Below are 16,617 nucleotides of genomic sequence, written 5' to 3'. Positions count from 1 at the left end.
GGTTACTATTTTCTATTTTCTACCATGTATGTAAAATTGATGTTCAATATTATGGTGTCTACTCTAGTCATTGAATAAGTGAGAAAACACTTTCTATTTGTCATGTAGTTTTCTATTTTGAAATGTACAAAAAAAGTCATTTATTATGAAGTAGCAAAGTTGTCCAACTGAAAAAGTACTTCCTTCTTTTTTAAATTTATAATTTATTTATTTTTTAAAAAGATTTTATTTATTTATTTGACAGAGAGACAGAGAGATCACAAGTAGGCAGAAAGGCAGGTAGAGAGAGAGGAAGGGAAGCAGGATCCCTGCTGAGCAGAGAGCCCAATGCGAGACTTGATCCCAGAATCCTGAGATCATGGCCTGAGCCGAAGGCAGCGTCTTAACCCACTGAGCCACCCAGGCGCCCAAGTACTTCCTTCTTTAAACTAGATAATATTGAAAACCTTTCTGAGCCCAAATTTTGACCAAGTCTCTACAGGCTGACTACTCCAACACCTAAATTTAAGTAAGTGAGTTGTAAACAGCAGCCTACCTTTACATCTGTTAATGAGTATTGTCACTCTTGGTTACTTATTCAACAGCTACTTACCATCCTCCTTTCTCTTACTTTTCTTAAAACAACCTAAATCTCATTCAGGTACTTGGTGCTTTGGGCTTTATGAGGATCTCTATGAGGAATATATTTCATTAGTCTAAACAATTTATAATAATCCCAGTGATTGGTTTAGGTGTGGGCATGTCAGATATAAAAAAACATCAGTGAGGGTTGCTCTGGAAAAGTTTCTTTGATTTTAAGGAAACTACAAAACAGGATTGTGCCTCTTCCTGTCTTTTGACATTACCTTTTGAGGAAATAATATTGTGTGATAAAGAGAACTATCTTCTGCCCAAGATAAAAGTCATGATAAACACAGTGACGCTAATCAGAAAATCTGATAAACTTGATCTCTTGATTGAGTCAATCTTGAACTATTACTTTAAGATTTCTTGTTATGCAAGACGATGTATGTCTATTGTTAATTTTTTAGTTGGGTAGTTTTTTTTTTTTTTAAGATTTTATTTATTTGAGAGACAGAGCATGGTGGTGGAGGGGAGGAAGGAGTTGAAGAAGCAGACTCCCCACTAAGCAGGGAGCTCAGGGTTGGACTTGATCTCAGGACCCTGAGATCATGACCTGAGCTGAAGGCAGACACTTAACTGACTGAGCAACCCAGGTACCACTAGTTGGGTAGTGTTTTAATTGCAAGCGAAATAATTCTAACAAATATAAAATATTAAAATAATGTGTTTTTGTTGTTTTTTTGTTTTTTGTTTTGCTCTGATTTATTTTTTTGAATCACTCAAGCTAGCATGCAGTGACAACAATAACATTGGAGTAGGAGTTTAACACTAAACTAGCTTTTATTAGCCCTGAAGAATAATGGTGTAACTTTGGGAAAATCAGTTAATCTCCTGGATATCAGTGACTTCATATGTCTTGATCTTTTCTATTTTAAAAAATCTGAAAAAGAAAAAGAAAATGAATGTATTGTCTAAGTACTTTTTTTTATCCATTTTGAAATCACTTATTTATTTATTTATAACTTTTTTTTTTCCAGTTCTGAAAGAACTTTAATTTTCCACAAGAAAATTATGGAATGTTCTGAGTCACTGCAGATGAGTTGCCAATAGTTGATGTACTTCAGATCCTGGAAGCTGAATGCTGAGACACTGATTGCAGTTCCCAGGCAATAAGCTTGGCAGGGCCACTCCTGTGGCCAGAGTGCATGCTACCTCTATAAAGGCTCATTGCAAAAGAAAAGCTTAACATTGTTTTTACTTTTTGCCTTTTTTCATAAACACAAAAATGTTCTTCAGATTTCTTTTGGTTAGTAAAATGGAGACTAATGTAGGTCTTTGGTTGAAAAATATGGTATAGGGGTGCCTGGGTGGCTCAGTGGGTTGAGCCGCTGCCTTCGGCTCAGGTCATGATCTCAGAGTCCTGGGATCGAGTCCCAAATCGGGCTCTCTGCTCAGCAGGGAGCCTGCTTCCTCCTCTTTCTCTGCCTGCCTCTCTGCCTAACTTGTGATCTCTCTCTCTGTCAAATAAATAAATAAATAAATCTTTAATAAATAAATAAATAAATGATAAAAAAATTAAAAAAAGAAAAATATGGTGTAATGCAAACATTGAAGTGTGAAGTTTTGCCTCCCTTCTAAGGTTAAGTACTTCCACATACCCTTGGATTCAGCCCTATTTCCAAAGAATTATCAAAAGATACTCTGGACGGCTTGGCCAGTCAGGTCCTGGAGCCAGTAGCTTGGAGTCAGCACATTGTCCCATGTTACCTGCCTGGACACCATCATGCACATAGCATGTCCAAATATTTTAAAATATTTATTTGTTCTAAATTGGTTACAATGTACTATGTGTATTTTTTACTTGATTCGTTTTTATGTAAATGCTCACCATGTACATTAAATAAATCATTTAGAGTAGTTATGATGTTGTTGAAATTATAGGTGCTCACACTCATTTATCTTCATATGCAGTGTGAGTTCAGTATTACTAACAGTTTAGTGGAATTATTATTTTTTTAAAAAATTAAACACACAAGAGATGCCAGGAAAGCTCATTTAGTTAAGCAGCTGCCTTCAGCTCAGGTCATGATCCCAGGGTCCTGGGATCAAGTCCCACATCAGGCTCCTTGTTTGGAACGGAGTCTACTTCTCCCTCCACCTGCTGCCTCCCCTGTTTGTGCTCTCTCTCTATCTTTCTCACTTTCTCTCTGGCAAATAAAATCCTTAAAAAGAAAGAAAAATTAAACACACAAGAAATCCTTGTGGCAATTTTTCCAGTAGTATATAACTTATCTTACACTCCAGTTTTCCAAGATGTCTCTATCTAGAGTGTTTAGAACACTGAGTTGGAGAAACAAATACCCTTTATTCCATTTCTGTCATTGTTGAATGCTTACATTGTTGGACTTAATACTTGCAGTTAATCCTGTCCCCTTATGAACAGAAACATATGATAATTATTCCATAATAATATTATTAGGTAGTACCTTCAAGGTGAAAACACATCAGCAGCCCACTGTGGCATTCTGTCTGCTAAAGCTGGCCAGTCATATGATGTTGCTATTTCATAACATGTCATGTCTGTTAGTGGAGCCATACCTCACTGAGCAACACTGCCAAGAAGGGACAATCATAATTCTGTTACTATTCCATTTTAATTATATCATATAATTAATGCTAAGAACATTATGATTTTGCTTCTGTATCTGTTCTTTGCTAAATGATTTTAAAGCATTATGAAAACATTTTAAGCCTGAAATAACAAAGCATTTCATCCTGCTATATATGAATAAAATTTATTCTTATGGATAATGTGATGATGTTGCTCTAGTATAAACTGTTTCACAATTAAAGTGGTAATATTCTAACTATGTTAACAATACCATTATCTTTATGGTAGATAATACTATAATATCATTGACTAAAAACTAAATCACTGTAACTATATCTATAGAACTGTAGTTTTAATGTGTTTTTGTTTTAAATGAAAGATTAATTCTATATTCCTATACACTAGCATACAGTAGTTGCTTAATAAGTGTTTATTGAACAAATGAATTGGTAAATAGTTTTTCTATAATTTAACATTTTTAACTCATTGGTGTAGATAACACTATATATCACATAACTAAAATGTTTGCCTTTCCTTACTTTATTCCCTACCTCTCTATTTGTCTCTCTTCTCTATATGCTACTGCACTGAATTGAATCAGATTAATTTATTTTAAAAAGCCCAGATATTTAACTTTAACATGCTTAAAATTTATTTTCTGGACACATGACATTCTTCTGAAGTGAAATTTATTAAGTTTTTACCAAGTATGTTACAAATACTAAGACCATTTTAATGAAACTGTTACTATTATAAAGCTGGGAAAGATGTAGGGCATGCTATATATGACAATTAACAAAACTATCAGTTCAGGTAAGTGTACTAAAATAATATGGACAGACACAATATAGTTACCTTCACTAGTAACTAATGCAATCATCTATTGTATGAAATTTCACTGTATGTTACACATGTATCCTTACATTTATTACATGTGTTTTTAGTGGCAATGTGACAAATTCCTCTTATGTAAACTGAATAGTAGTGGTGAATACATTAAAATATCAGGGTGGGCAGCTACAAACACCTGCCCTTCAGTAGAAACAGAAAAATCTAAACACAGGCAGAATGTGTCAGAACTAACTTTGTCAGTATCTGGGAAACAATCAAAAGTTTACAATGACCAAGGAAACATTGAATCAAAAAGAAAAAAAAGTAACTTAAAAATAGCAGGGATAATATATGAAGTTTTAAAATTCTACTGACCCACCCTGGATTAGTTATGGTTTTGAAGACAGTGACCCATTTTCCTGGTGTGATACCTAGTTGCTGGTCATAGAAGGAGCACATCAAACTTTAATACAAAAGTATTGTGTTTTTTCTAACTTATATGGGCACTACCCAACAGACTCACACAAGGAAACTGTTTTCCACCTAAATAATAACTCATCTGGGACAGAAAGGCAGAAGGCATTGCTTAAAAACACTGTAACATAGAGGAAAAAACCCACAGCTGACATGGGCTAAATATTATGTTTGAGAACATACAATACCAACACAAATAGTACCCTAACTTATGGAAGGAAAGCTTGGTAAAACGTTTTATTGAGTAATTAAAGCATTTGAAAATACCCATAAATAATGGGAAATTTTGAAAGTAATGTCCATGCCCGGGCAGAATGCATGTTCAAGAAAGACCTGAGAAGACCATATGTTTTCAACTTTGTCAACTGTCTAAGGTCAGTGTAAGAAGGAAATGAATGGTAAAGTAGCAAGGTAAATAGCCTGAGTAAATATAGAATGAGTGTCCAAACACAGAACCAACCTGCAAAGAATAGGAGTGCTGTTTGTTAGGTTTGCGCCTAGCGTTCAAGAAAATCTTTGTCAAACCATAAGGTAATAGAAACTAAAGTAAAAGAGATTTCAGTAACCACACAAAACAAAGAATGCAGTCTTTACAAGAAAAGTGTGAGAGTTATTAAATAAAAAAAAAATGCAACTTCTACCAAAAAAAAAAGTCTTTGAGATGCAAGGATTTATAATTTTCATAGTTATTATATTATAATATTCAAATATTTAAACTTCAACAAAAAATGACAAGACTTATTTGAAAGCAGCCATCCCTTAGGAAGCCTAGCAATTGGACTAAATGAAAAAAAAAAACTGGATCATAAATATGTTCAAGAAAACTGTAGACAAAGAAGTAAAGAGAGCTAAGAAAATGATGACCAAAATTAGGATATTAATGAATATAAATAAATTTTAAAAAGGAGTTAGAGAGGAGAATGGAGTTGGGGGAAATTGGAAGGGGAGGTGAACCATGAGAGACTATGGACTCTAAAAAACAATCTGAGGGGTTTGAAGTGGTGGGGGTGTGGGAGGTTGGGGTACCAGGTGGTGGGTATTATAGAGGGCATGGATTGCATGGAGCACTGGGTGTGATGAAAAAATAACGAATACTGCTATGCTGAAAATAAATAAAAAATAAATTTAAAAAAATCTATAGATTAGCTAAGGGCACTGTATCAATGTTAATTTCCTTATTTTGATCCCTGCACAATGGCCATAAAAGAGAATGGCTCTGAGTGTCTGCAACTCACTCTCAGCTCAAAAAGAAAAAAAGGCAAGTGGGAAGGGATGTTAAAGTTAATGTGGTAAAAGGTTAATGTTGAATAACCCAGTGAAGAGGACAGAATAATTCTTTGTACCATTCTTGTATCTCTTCTACTGGTCTGAAGTCACATGTTTTCAAAAAGAATCCAAGTCTTTAATTTATAATAAAAAAAAGCAACAATGTAAAAATTATGGAGCTGAAAAATAAAGACTAAAATTAAAAAAAAAAAAAGCTAGAGGAATTCAACAGAAGATTTAAGGAGGCAGAAGAAAGAAAGAATCAATGAATTGGAAGATATAATAACTGAAACACATTCTGGGTAACAGGGATAAAACAATGAAGAAAAGTCACACATCATAAAGGATGTGTGACACTAGCAAGGGGACAAACAGACACTCTGGAATTTCTAGACAGAGACAAAACAGAGGTAGAGGAGCAAAGAGAATATTTGAAAAAAAATTAATGTCTCCAAAACTGGTAAATTTAATAAGATATAAGAATATGCAAATCTTAAAGTCCCAACTGTTGCTAAGTAGAATAAACTTAGAGATACAGACACCTAAATTCATTGTAATCAACATGTCAAAAGGAGAAAGAGACAGAGAGAGAATGAGAGAATCTTGAGAGAATCAAAAAAGTGGCAACTTAACAAATGCAAGAAAATCTCAAAAATTTATCAAGAAAAGTATGCTAGAAGGCAATGAACAAATATATATTTAAGGTATGCACAAATGAATATGAGCAGGGAATCAAACCATAAGGCAGTGAAAATAAAACACAAAATAAAGCAGTAATGGGGGAAATAGAAAAGTTATGACATACAGAAAAGAAACAAGAAAATGGCAGATGAAAGTCTTTCCTCAGGGGCAGACAAGATGGTGGGGAAGTACGAGGAGATGCCCTTTCAACCTGTACCCTAAAGTGAGCTGATTACCTACCAAAGAACTCCAATCACCCATGAAATCAGCCTGAGATCTGAATTATACACGTCTGGATCTCTACAGGGGCAGAAGACGCCAGTGGGCAGGTAAAGTGGAGTGGAGTGGGAACTTTGGACTGATATCGGAAGATAAACAAAAGGGGGAGGAAGCCACCAGAGGCAACCGATTGGAAAGTAATACCCCAATCTGAGAGTGCCCTGCATCTGGGGACCAGCATTAACTTGAAGTCTGGTTGAAAGCACTCAAAGAGAACAAAGGATCATGGGGGGAAATTGCGGGAATTGGGGCAGCTAGGGATAGGGGCTTAAGTCCCCGGACCCAGGACAGCCTCCCCTGGTGCTGAGCCAGAGGGAGTGCGGCAGAGAAACCAGGTCTGGGTCCCTGAGCCACCAGAGCGTCAGAGAACGTGTGCGGTCCAGCTCCTGTGAGGGGCTAGGAGCCTTGCCAGACAGCAGAACGCTGAGCCATGCTAACAACAGAGCTGGAGATGCGCACCCCTCACCCTCCCCTGAAAGACACGCACGAAGGCCCAGCCGGGGGTTCTTAGACCTACGCCATTCTACCAGAGCCTGAGGTGTGTGCATGCCCCAATCCCTCCCCTGAGAGAGGTGCGCGAAGGCCCAGCCTGGTGCTCTTAGACCTGCACCCTGCTACCAGAGCCTGAGACATGCACGTGACCCAAACCCTCCCCTGAGAGCCGTGCACACAAGTCCCGCACTCTTAGACCCAGAAAGATCAGGCACTCCCAGCCTGGGCCAGCAGGAAAATCTGAGTGTGCAATTGCTGCTTGGAACCTCTCTGGTAGTCTGGAGCTGCCCAGACAACCGCTGCTGCCATGGTTTTGGATAAAAGCAGAAGATCCTGCGTCCCCAGGGACCATGACTGGGAACCTACTCGCCAGAAGCCAAGGGGGAATTTATATGCACTCTGCAACACCCACAGGGGACCAGACTGAGGCTTCTCTCTGAGAGGGAGGTCAGGGTGCAGTTTGCTTTCCTCTAAACCTACAAAAGCCATCAAAAGCAGTCAAAGCAAGAGAAAAAAAAAAGTGAACAAACATAAAAACCTACAGAGAACAAAAGCCTGAAAAAACCGGTTTCCTCAGAGCCACCCCCTTGAGGGGGGCTGGAGGACTTAAATCAGGGAACATCATTGACTGAAAACACACATGGCAGGCCCTTCCCCCAGAAAACCAACCAGGAAAGAAAATAATAATAATAATAATAAAAGTCTACAACAACCACAACTGCTTCATATGACAACTTTAATTTTTAATTCATTTCCACTATTCTGGTTTATTTTTTTATATAGATAATTTTTTAAAGATTTTATTTATTTATTTGAGAGAGAATGAGTGAGAGAGAACATGAGAGAGTAGAAGGTCAGAGGGAGAAGCAGATTCCCCAAGGAGCTGGGAGCCCGATGCGGGACTCGATCCTGGAAGTCCAGGATCATGAGCTGAGCCAAAGGCAGCTGCTCAACCAACTGAGCCACCCAGGCATCCAATATATAGATAATTTTTTAACCTATTTACCATCACAGTGAGATGTCCAGTATATCAAATTCCATAATAACCTTCTAACCTGAACTTTTTGATTCATACACCTGTGTTTTTATTCTGCATTGCTATTTTTTAAATTTTTTTAAAAAAATTTAGTTTAGTTTAGTCTAGTTTATTCCTTTTTTATTTTAATTTTCTAATATTCATATAGAGTAAAGCTTCAAGGTAATTCCCTTTCCCCAATCAATGCTATCCGTATTGGTAAACCAATTTGTAATCCCCCTTTATCTTAGGAAAGTTGAGTCCTTTAACAAAGATATAAAGATACATCTAGGAAGAATCAAAACATCCTTCCTCGTGGACACTGAGAATTTATAACCACCCTCCATTCTTTTTCTTCCACTAGTGTTTCTATGTTTTGTGTTTGTCCTGATAGTATATAAATCTTATACTTGGGATTCTTTTTGACGAGGTTCTTCCTTTACTTGCTAATATATATATTTTTTTTCTCTTGTCATATACTTTTATCAGACTTTTTGTTTATCTGTTTTTGTTTGTACACTTCATAAATCTAACCTTGGGGCCCATTTGGGCTGAACCATCTCTTTTATCTTCCTTTTTTCCCCCTGCATCTCTCTCTCTTTTTTTTTTTCTTTTTTTTTTTTCTTTTTTTCTCTCATTTGGGTGGGGAATCCTAATTGCTCAGAAGTGTTCGGGGGTGCACCCTGACTGCACCGTGGTCGATACATCCAGCTACATCCATTCAGTCATCTCTCACCAAAATGACTAGGAGGAGGAATGCCCAACAGAAGAAAAATACAGAGGATGGACCTTCTGCAACAGAGCTAACGGCTATCAACATAGACAATAAGTTGGAAAGAGAATTCAGGCTAACAGTATTCCAGGCAATAGCTAGGTTGGAGAAAGCCATGGATGACCAAACGGAATTGATTACAGCAGAACTGAAAGCCACCAAAGATGATGCTCACAATGTTAGGGTAGAACTGAAAGCTGCCAGAGATGAGGTTCAAAATGCGCTCAAAGAGTTCCAATCTAATCTAAATTCTCTCAAAGCTAGGGTAACTGAGACAGAAGATAGAATTAGTGATCTGGAGGACAAACAGAAACAGAGAAAGGATCAGGTGGAAGCCTGGAACAAATAGCTTCAAAGCCATGAAAACAGAATCAGGGAAATAAATGATGCCATGAAACATTCCAATGTCAGAATTATTGGACTCCCTGAAGGGGAGGAGAAAGAAAGAAGTCTAGAAGATATAGTGGAACAAGATCTTCATGAAAATTTTCCCAATATCATGAATGGAACCAGTGATCATGTACTAGAGGCAGAACAGTCTCCCCCCAAGGTTATAGATTCCAAAAAAACTTCAAAGCACCTGATAGTCAAATTGAGGAATCATAATTGTAGATACAATCTCTTGAAAGCCACTAGGACAAAGAGCCTCATTACTTACAGAGGAAAGCCCATCAGACCTGTCCCCAGAGAACTGGTGTCGGAGGCAGGCCCCTGGCCAGGGCGGCCTCCACCATTAAAAGATGGCGTCTGGCTAGTTGCCAGGTTAGGATTGCCTCATGAGACTAAGTGGAATGCCCAAAGAGGAAGTAAACAGCATTGGTTGCTAGCTAAGTTGTTCGTTTAGGTGCACAGCCTGATTCGCTCCCTCCTGTACCCTGCTCGCTGATTGGTTATGTAAGCGTATATAAGTGTGTAGACTTGCAGAAATAGAGAGAAGATGCATCCAAACTGGGGCTTCTTGTCGTCCTTGCGGGCCGAGGGCGATAAATGGTGCCGAAACCTGGGAACTAAATAAAGGAATCTTGCAAGGTAATCCGCAGGAAAGCAGGGAGTAAAGGTCCGCAGGTAAGCGGGGACATTAGCCACGTTCAAAAGTGGGAATTCCGGGTAAAGCGGGGAGTAAAAATAGAAAAACCTTGCAAGGGAGAAGTCCGCAGGTAAGCGGGGTAAAACCACGACAAAGGTGGTGGGAAACTTGTACAAGACCGCAACAAGAAGTGGGACGGCCTTAGAGCAGGGATTTAGCAAGTCTGCAATAAGAATCGGGGCAGCCTTAGAGCTGGGATTTAGCGAGTCCGCAATAAGAAGCGGGGCGGCCTTAGAGCCGGGTTTAACTTGTACAAGTCCGCAATAAGAAGCGGGGTGGCCTTAGAGCCGGGATTTAGCGGCGAGTCTTTAACGTCCGCGTCTGTTGTCTGTGTGTTCATAATGGGATCTGAAGTATCTAAAGTGCGGTTGAAAGGGTCTTTAGAAGACCTGCTGAAAGCCAATGGAACTCCACTAAAAGCAAAAACTGCTCAGGCCTTTTTGAATACAGTGGAAAAGGCGGCTCCATGGTTCCTAGATGAAGGCTTGCTAAACATACCTCAATGGGACCACCTGTGATCCAGTGTTTGGCCCCTGTGAAACCTATTAATGCCTCGGGGCCATATCAACCTTTTAAGTTGCCCAGGTGCACCAATAACAGGGTATGGCCACCGGAGTGGTCTGGATGTCAGAGAACCTTGCGCTCAGTTTACATCAATGAAACGCATAGCTTTACATTCACTCCACACATTCCTACTTACAAAAATAATACCTTTACAGGGTATAATTATTCCTTTCAAAATCCTAAGCAAGGCAATCCCTCCTCTCCCTTTGATGCATGGCAAGTCTGTAACTTGCTAGGAGCATGTACTGATATCTCAGCAGTGTCCATGTTAAATGGTGGCAAATTCCTCAACTGTTCTTATAAACAAAATGACTCTAGTACCTTTGAGACAACAGTTAATGTGTCTTGTCCCAATAATATTACTTATCAGCCCACTCCCATATGGGTCTCTCCACCATTCCTTTTCCTTGTAACAAATGCTAGCGAGCTGAATGATACGTTGAATTGCACTAAGAATTGCTATCTTTCCCAGTGCTGGAATGTTACGGCCTTCAAGCTGGCTGTTATTATGCGTATCCCTACCCATGTTCCTATCCCTATTTCCAGAGGACACGTTACCGGTGGTGCTATCCAGAAAGAAAAGAGATTTTGGTATCACAGCTGCCGTTGTGACAGCATTGGCTATATCTACAGCAGCTGCCACAGCAGCAGCAGTCTTGCTTGCTGCAACTATGCCCACTGCGGAAACTGTGAACATCCTTGCAGAAGGAACGGCGGCTGCCCTTCAAACACAGACTCAGATCAATGCACATCTGCAAGCAGGAATCCTGATAGTCAACCAGAGAGTGGATTTGGTTCAAGAACAAGTGGACATATGGGGGGCCCTATTGGGACTGGGATGTATAGTACCCTTCCTGGCAATTTGTGTAACTCCCATAGCCTATACTAATATGAGTGACTTACAGAATGTCTCCCGACAGCTCTTCCAATAGTTGCGGGGGAATTAGTCCGCCGAATTCCAAAACTACACTCAGCACCTGCTACGAGGCATAACAAGGATAAATAACACCAGAGGTGAGCTTGCAACGCTCACAGAGATAATCAAAACATTGCAAGATGTGTTAACCTTTACGAAACAATGGGCTAGCGTAATTGGTCTGATGATAATCCTCACAGTGGGCTTGATTTTGCTAGTAAGGAAACTGAAAATTTGGAGGCGACAGCAACATAGGCAACAACAAGCCATGGTGCAGGCCTTGTTAGCCATCGAGGCTGGAACATCCCCCCAAGAGTGGCTAAGTATGCTGGATCGGTAGTCAACGACGGGTAAGATTGGTGGGGGAAATATACCAACCTAAGACAGGACGCAGATCATTGATATCTGCTGTCTGATGACGGGTAAGGATATTCCCCGCCACTGACAACATAAAACAGGCACGATCCCTGCCATAAAAGAAAAAAGGGGGAGATGTCAGAGGCAGGCCCCTGGCCAGGGCGGCCTCCACCATTAAAAGATGGCGTCTGGCTAGTTGCCAGGTTAGGATTGCCTCGTGAGACTAAGCAGAATGCCCAAAGAGGAAGTAAACAGCATTGGTTGCTAGCTAAGTTGTTCGTTTAGGTGCACAGCCTGATTCTCTCCCTCCTGTACCCTGCTCGCTGACTGGTCATGTAAGCGTGTATAAGTGTGTAGACTTGCAGAAATAGAGAGAAGATGCATCCAAACTGGGGCTTCTTGTCGTCCTTGCGGGCCAAGGCGATAACTTGGCAAGCCAGAAAGGGCTGGCAAGATATATTCAGGGCACTAAATGAGAAGAACATGCAGCCAAGAATACTTTAACCAGCAAGACTGACATTTAAAATGGGTGGAGATATAAAGAGTTTCCAAGACTGGCAAGGCTTAAAAGACCATGCACCCACCAAGCCGACACTGCAGAAAATATTAAGGGTGATTATATAAAAGAGGGAAAATTTTAAGAATAGCATTGCACAGAAATATAGAGACAATCTACAGGAAGAAAGAGTTCAAAGGTAACATGATGTCAATAAAAAGGTATCTATCAATAATCACTCTCAAAGTGAATGGCCTAAATGTGCCCAGAAAACGACACAGGGCTGTAGATTGGATAAAACGACAGGACCTATCCATATGTTGTCTACAAGAGACCCATTTTGAACGTAAAGATACACTCAGACTGAAAGTGAAGGGATAGAGAAGCATCTTTCATGCCAATAGGCTTTAAAAGAAGGCCGGGGTAGCGATTCTCATATCAGATAAATTAAATTTTAAACTAAAGACTGTAGTCAGAGATACAGAAGGACACTACATATTCTTAAAGGGACTATCCACCAAGACGATATAACAATTATAAATATATATGCCCCCAATATGGGAACAGCCAATTACATAAGAAAACTGTTAATCAAGAAAAGCATCATATTGATATGAATACACTAATCGTTGGAGATCTTAACATGCCTCTCTCAGAAATAGACAGATCATTGAAACAGAAAATCAATAAAGAAACAAGAGCATTGAATGACACAATGGGCCAGATGGACTTCATAGATATATACAGAAAATTCCACCCTAAAACAGCAGAATACTCATTCTTCTCAAGTGCACATGGAACTTCTCCAGAATAGACCATATACGGGGTCACAAATCAGGACTCAAACAATACCAAAAGACTGAGATTATTCCCTGCATATTCTCAGATCACAATGCTTTGAAAATGGAGCTCAGTCACAAGGAAAAGTTCCGAAGGAACTCAGACACCTGGAAGCTAAAGACCACCTTGCTTAAGAATGCTTGGATCAACCAGGAGGTCAAAGAAGAACTGAAAAAATTCATGGAATCCAATGAGAATGAAGACACTTTGGTCCAAAGCCTATGGAATACAGCAAAGGCAGTACTAAGGGCAAAATACATAGCCATCCAAGTCTCCCTCAAAAAAATAGAAAAAATACAGAATACACCAGCTGCCTCTACACCTTAAAGAAGGGGATAATCAACAACAAATCAAACAATATCCACACATAAGAATGGAAATAATCAAGATTAGAGCAGAGATCAATGAGTTAGAAACTAGAGATACAGTAGAAGGTATCAATTAAAGTAGAAGCTGGTTTTTTGAAATAATCAATAATATCAATAAACCTTTGGCCACTATAATCCAAAAGGAAAGAGAGAAAGCCCAAATTAATAAAATTATGAATTTAAAGGGAGAGATCACAACTAACAGCAAAGAAGTAGAAACAATCATCAGAAGTTCTTATCAACAGTTCTATGCCAATAAGTTAAGCAACCTAGATGAAATGGATGCATTCCTGGAAAACTATAAACTCCCAAAATTGAAGCAGGAAGAAATTGAAAACCTGAATAGACCAATATCTAGTTACAAGATTGAAGCTGTGATCAAAAACCTCCCAAAAATCAAGAACCCAGTACCTGATGATTCCCTGGGGAATTCTACCAAACTTTCAAAGAAGAAATAACACCTGTTCTCCTAAATCTGTTTCGAAAAATTGAAGCAGAAGGAAAACTTCCAGACTCTTTCTATGAAGCCAGCATTACTTTGATCCCCAAACCAGGCAAAGACCCTACCAAAAAGGAGAATTTCAGACCAATATCACTGATGAACATGGATGCTAAGATTCTCAACAAGATGCTAACTAATGAGATCCAACAGCACATTAAAAAGATTATCCACCATAAACAGGTGAGATACATCCCTGTTGAACAAGTATGGTTCAACATTCACAAATCAATAAATGTGATAGAACAAATTAATAAGAGAAGTGAGAAGAACCACATGGTCCTCTCAATTGATGCATAAAAAGCATTTGACAAAATCCAACACCCGTTCCTGATTAAAATGCTTCAAAATATAGGGATAGAGGGAACATTCCTGAACTTTATCAAATCTATCTATGAGAGACCCATAGCAAATATCATCCTCAATGGGAAAAAACTTGCAGCCTTCCTGTTGAGATCAGGGACAAGACAAGGATGCCCACTCTCACCTCTCTTGTTCTACATAGTATTAGAAGTCCTAGTTACAGAAATCAGACAACAAAGAGAAATAAAAGGTATCCAAATTGCCAATGAAGAAGTCAAACTCTCTCTCTTCAAAGATGATGAGATTCTTTATATGGAAATCCCAAAAGACTCCACCCCCAAACTACTAGAACTCATACAGCAATTCAGCAACGTGGCAGGATACAAAGTCAATGTACAGAAATCAATGGTTTTCTTATACACTAACAATGAAAATACAGAAAGGGAAATTAGAGAAACGATTCCATTTACTATAGCACCAAGAACCATAAGATACCTGGGAATAAACCTAACCAAAGAGGTAAAGGAACTGTATTCAAGTAACTACAGAACACTTATGAAAGAAATTAAAGAAGACAAAAAAGATGGAAGACCATTCCATGCTCTTGGATCGGAAGAATAAACATTGTTAAAATGTCTATACTGCCTAGAGCAATCTATACTTTTAATGCCATTCTGATCAAAATTCCACCGGTATTTTTCAAAGAGCTGGAGCAAATAACCCTATAATTTGTATGGAATCAGAAGAGACCCCGAACCACTAAGGGAATGTTGAAAAACAAAAATAAAGCTGGGGGCATCACGTTACCTGACTTCAAGCTTTACTAAAAAGCTGTGATCACCAAGACAGCATGGTACTGGCATAAAAACAGACACATAGACCAGTGGAACAGAATAGAGAGCCCAGATATGGACCCTCAACTCTATAGTCAAATAATCTTTGACAAAACAGGAAAAAATATCCCGTGGAAATAAATACAGTCTCTTCAATAAATGGTGCTGGGAAAACTGGACAGCTATATTTAGAAGAATGAAACCTGACCATTCTCTTACACTGTACACAAGGATAAACTCAAAATGGGTAAAAGACCTCAACGTGAGACAGGAACCCATCAGAATCCTAGAGAGGAATATAGGCAGTAATCTCTTTGATATCAGCCAAAGCAGCTTCTTGTAAGATATGTCTCCAAAGGCAAAGGAAACAAAAGCGAAAATAAACTTTTGGGACTTCATCAAGATCAAAAGCTTCTGCACAGCAAAGGAAACAGTCAACAAAACAAAGAGGTAACCCACGGAATGGGAGGAGATATTTGAAAATGGAAGTACAGACAAAAGGTTAATATCCAGGATCTACAAAGAACTCTTGAAACTCAACACACACAAAACAGACAATCATATAAAAAACTATGGTTTCATTTGTGGAGTATAACGAATAGCATGGAGGACAAATGGAGATTGAATGGAGAAGGGAGTTGAGGGAAATTGGAAGGGGACATGAACCATGAGAGACTATGGACTCTGAAAAACAATCTGAGGGTTTTGAAGGGGCAGGGGGTGGGAGGTTGGGGGAACCGGGTGGTGGGTATTAGAGAGGGCACGGTTGCATGGAGCACTGGATGTGGTGCAAAAACAATGAATACTGTTACGCTGAAAATAAACAAAAATTTTTAAAAATGAAGTGTTTCTTCAACTTTAAATGTTGATGGATTTGGGCATCTGGATGGCTCATTCCATTATGTGCCTGCCTTCAGCTCAGATTGTTTTCCCAGGGTCCTTGGGCTTCCTGCTCAGCAGGAAGTCTGCTTATTCCTCTTCCTCTGTCCCTCTCCTGACTTGTGCTCTTTCTTTCTCTCTTTCACTCTATATCTCTCTCAAAAACAAACAAACAAACCCCTTAAAAAATGCTGATGGATTAAACATTCTAACCAAATGACAGATGGGAAATATAGATTAAAAAATTTTGCCATATGTTCTCAACAGGGTGAATACCATAAATATAGAGATGCAAATAGATTGAAATGGAAAAAAATGGAAAAAATATATTTCATGGAAATAGTAACCAAAAGAGAATTGAAGGGAATTGGAGTCACTGTACTAAAATCAGGCCAAATAGATTTTAAGTCAAAACTGTTAAAAGAGAAAAACAAATCATTATATGTTGACTAAAGGGTTAATTCATTCAAGGGATATAATAATTATACAT

Source organism: Mustela lutreola, chromosome X (genome assembly GCF_030435805.1).
Source record: "Mustela lutreola isolate mMusLut2 chromosome X, mMusLut2.pri, whole genome shotgun sequence".
In the NCBI taxonomy this organism is placed as follows: Eukaryota; Metazoa; Chordata; class Mammalia; order Carnivora; family Mustelidae; genus Mustela; species Mustela lutreola.
Note: the sequence above shows the minus strand (reverse complement) of the source record.